The 4502-nt window shown below is 41.2% G+C and overlaps 1 long non-coding RNA gene across 1 annotated transcript; it reads right to left on the reverse strand.

Moving 5' to 3' along the window:
• Positions 1-231: 231 nt before the first annotated feature.
• Positions 232-4159, reverse strand: LOC307027116. The gene is made up of 3 exons (XR_013804537.1): positions 3983-4159; positions 3575-3633; positions 232-955 (listed from the first exon to the last, which is right to left on the reverse strand). It is a non-coding gene; the product is annotated as an uncharacterized lncRNA (long non-coding RNA).
• Between the last annotated feature and the right edge of the window lie 343 nt (positions 4160-4502).

The following is a 4502-nucleotide window of genomic DNA, read 5'->3' on the forward strand; positions in this document are numbered from 1 at the left end:
CACATCACATACTCACCTAAATACAGGTCTAAACTAAAGGAACAATAACAAGACAGGCATTCTTAGGTTAAAATGCATAAATAAACAACAATGTCCGACAGAAGAAAATAAAAAATAAATAAATAAATAAATAAAAAAATTAAAAAATTAAAAAAAAAATTAAAAAAAATAATAATAATAAAAAAAAAAATTAAAATAAATAAAAATAAAAATAAAAATAAAGGAGGGGTGAGGGGGTGTGGGGTGCTGCCAGTTATGTTGAAGCAGATGAAAGCTCCCGTTCAAGATGGGCGATAAAAGGCTGCCAGACCTTATAAAACTTCTTAGTGTTGCCCTGCAATGTAAATCTAAGGTGCTCCAATTTAAGATGTGTCATTACCTCCTCTATCCATCGTTTATGAGATGGTGGTGTTGTCTTTATCCAGTTAAATAAAATCAACCTCCTGGCCAACAATAACGAGAATGCCATTGCTTTCTTCTGAGCAGTTGTTAGTCCTGCTTCCTCTGGTGCCACACCAAAGATGGCTGTCAGAGGGCCAGGCTCTATATTTTTATTATAAATAGATGAGAAGGCTGTAAAGATTTTGGTCCAAAAATCTTTCAGCCTGGGACAAGACCAGAACATGTGGCATAAATTAGCTGGCACCTGTTTACATCTAGGGCAAGTCGGATCAGTCCCCTGGTAGATTCTTGCCAGTTTGTCCCTTGAGAAATGAAGTCTGTGTAACACTTTAAACTGTATTAATCCATGTCTAACACATATGGAAGAAGAATGTATTAGATCCACTGCCCTACCCCAGTCCACCTCTGATATGTCCAACTCCAATTCCTCCTCCCATTTCCTTTTTATGAGATCAAGGGATGGGGAAGCCACCCTCTGGATATTGACATAAATCCTGGAAACCACCCCTTTAAAGGTCGGGTTCGTATCCAATAGCTCATCAATCCATCCACTCTGTGGGAGAACGAGGGATGAAGAGAATGTTTTTTTAACAAATTCTCGAACCTGAATAAATCTGAGGTAATTAGTCTTTGAGGAAATGCCATACTCCTTCTCCAGTTGAGCAGCCGACATAAATATCCCATCTTTAAAAAGATTTCTAACACATTCCACCCCAGCTCTATGCCATTCTCTAAACGCTGCTCCCCCAAGGGCGGGGGTAAACAAATGATTGCCATAAACGGGAGCAGATAGGAGGGCGTTTCTGTTTTTAAAATGTGTTCTGAACTGGATCCATATCTTAATAGAATCATGTACAACAGGGTTATTAGTGTAAAGGTGTTTGCTTAAAGGCAGAGGAGCACAGACCAGGGAGCGCAGGGACACTGGGCTAGATGCATATCTTTCCATATGTACCCACACTGGGGTTTCATCATCGTCTAGCTGCGAGACCCAAAACAACAACTTATGTATATTGGCGGCCCAATAATAGTGCATATAATTTGGTAGAGCCAGGCCTCCCTCTTCCCTCTGTCTCTCAAGGAACTCTCTTCTTATCCGGGGGACCGTTTTATTCCAGATGAAGGTGGATGTACATTTATTCAGTTCCTTAAAAAATGATTTAGGAATGAAAGCCGGAATCGTCTGAAACAAATAAAGGAACCGTGGCATTATATTCATTTTAACAGAATTTATCTTCCCTGCTAATGATAGGGGGAGAGTTGACCATCGTTCCATGTCTAATTTTGCCTTATCCAGTGTTATCTTAAAGTTATGATTAAATAGATCTTTGTATTTACTTGTTACATTAATACCTAAGTAGGTAAACTTATCTTTATGTGTTGTGAAAGGATAGGCCTGAAATGACAGTCTCCTCGCCTGCTTATTAATTGGGAAAAGGACACTTTTCTCTAGATTAATTTTGTACCCTGAGACCTTCCCGAAGCCGTCAATAATATCCAGAGCCACTGGGACGCTTATGATAGGGTTTGACAGGAAAAGGAGGAGGTCATCAGCGTATAGCGAAAGCTTATGGCTTTGCATCCCCCTGCGTATTCCCCCAAGTCCAACAGCACTCCTCAGCATTATTGCAAGGGGCTCAATTGCCATATCGAAGAGCAGGGGTGACAAAGGGCACCCCTGCCTTGTTCCCCGAAACAGGGGAAAGAATTCAGATATCACATTGTTCGTTCTTACCATAGCCTGGGGGCTTGCATATATTATCTGTATCCATGAAAGGAATTTAGGACCAAATCCAAACTTCTCGAGAGCCGTGAACAGGTAAAAATACTCTATTCTATCAAAGGCTTTGTGAGCATCTAGGGATAATACAATCTCAGGCTCAATGTTGTCATCCCCAGTGTATATCACGTTGAAAAGGCGACGGAGATTACTGGAGAGTTGTCTACCAGCCACGAACCCTGTCTGATCAGGATGTATTATCCCACTTGCCACAGGCTCAATCCTAGCTGCCAGTACTTTGGTCAATATCTTATAGTCACAACCAAGTAAACTCACTGGGCGGTACGATTCGCATTTAAGCGGATCTTTATTCTTCTTAAGGAGCACGGAGATCATAGCCTGTGACATTGTTTGAGGTAAAGTATTCTTTTCAAGGGCCTCTTCATATACTTTACAGAGTAGGGGTACAAGTTTAGGCGCAAATGTCTTATAAAATTCACTTGGGAACCCATCTGGGCCCGGTGCTTTACCCGTCTTCATATTCCGAATTGCCTTCTCTATCTCCCTCGTAGTCAGAGGTCCCTCTAATCTATCCCTTTCTGCCCTCTTTATGGATGGCATTTCTAGATTCTCAAAGAAGTTCTTCACTCGCTCGTTGTCATTTATTTCTGAGGTATACAGATCCTTATAAAAAGACTTAAATTGGTTGTTAATACCTTTCTGATCAATAATTTTGTTACCTTGATTATCACCTATCTCCACTATCATGCCAGCAGCCGCTGATTGCTTCAGCTGGTGGCTCAGGAGCTTACCCGCACGCTCACCATGCTCATAGAGATCCTGTCTGGACCTAAGATATAGATCCACCTCGCGTTGATTCGTTAAGACATCATATTCAGTTTGTAGCAAGATCCGCTTTCTATGTAGCTCCTCAGAGGGAGCTGTAGAGTTTACCAGGTCGACTTCTTTTATTGCCCTAGTTAATTCTGTAATACGTTTCATCTTTCTCTTCCTGTCACCAGCATTAAATGAAATTATTTGCCCTCGTATATACGCTTTTAAGGATTCCCACAAAATGCCACTACTTATGTCAGGGGTATCATTAAGCTCTAAGAAAAAGTCTATTTGCGAATTTATGAATTTTGTAAAATCGTCATCTGCCAATAGCCTGTTATTAAGACGCCACATTCTCTGAGGTGGCGTGTTTTCAGGAAAGTGAAGTCTCAATATGACTGGGCTGTGGTCGGATATTACAATACCAGAGTATTCTATATGCATTACCATAGAGGTCAGTTTATTATCTAATAAGAAGTAATCAATTCTAGTATATGTCCGATGTGGTGGAGAGTAAAAAGAGTACTGCCTGGAGGTTGGATTTACGAATCTCCATGGATCAAATATACCATATACCTCGCAAAAAGAATTAATGCATTGTGCTGAATTACTTAATACCTTGGATGTTGGGCTAGAGCGGTCCAGAGTTGAATCGAGGACACAGTTTAAGTCACCTCCTAGAATCAGATTATGGGTATCCAAATTAGGTAATAATGAAAATAGGTCCTTAAAAAATTGAACATTATCCCAATTGGGAGCATATACATTTGCCAACACCACCGGGATGTTGAACAGTTTTCCAACCACAATAATATACCGGCCATGCTTATCTCTTATAGTGGTTGTTTCTATAAATTGTACATTCCTGTGTATAAGGATGGCCACTCCCCGGCTCTTACCATTGAAGTTTGAATGATAGACCTGAGTAAATCCCCCCCTACAGAGCTTAAGGTGGTCCTTATTCAACAAATGTGTCTCCTGTAAATAAACTATCCCTACGCCCTGGTCTCTCAAATGTGAAAATACCTTACTCCGTTTCGCTGGCTTATTGATCGCCCTCACGTTCCAGCTCATCAGTTTTGTGTCCATTCTGCTTGGATCCATGATTGGTGACATATCAGGAGACTGTAGCCCAGTGTCACCATTGCACCCCTATGGTACCCATTATCCAGATAGCACCTTGAAGTCTTGGCAGCAAAAGCAAAAGAAAAAAGAGGGGGACTGGGAAGGAAGGGGGGGGGGGGGGGGATCACCCACACAGATACAATCAACATATAACACATAACATATATAATCATAAATACAATGCTCTTCAGCGAGCACTGCTGTGTCCAACCGGTCCACCATCTCCTGCACATCGAGCTAACCGTGTGCGGCTCCGTGTATTTCACATTATCAGAATCATAACATCACCCTTTTGACTCAATCCCCTAATGGGAAAAGAAAAACAAACGAGGGAGGGGGGGGCTCGAACAATGAGACCCTGAATAAGGCACAGTAATGAAATAAAAATAAACAGTAATACCATAGAAGGTATGCAACAGTG

This window comes from Notothenia rossii (assembly GCF_949606895.1).
Source record: "Notothenia rossii genome assembly, contig: scaffold_133, whole genome shotgun sequence".
Taxonomy (NCBI): domain Eukaryota; kingdom Metazoa; phylum Chordata; class Actinopteri; order Perciformes; family Nototheniidae; genus Notothenia; species Notothenia rossii.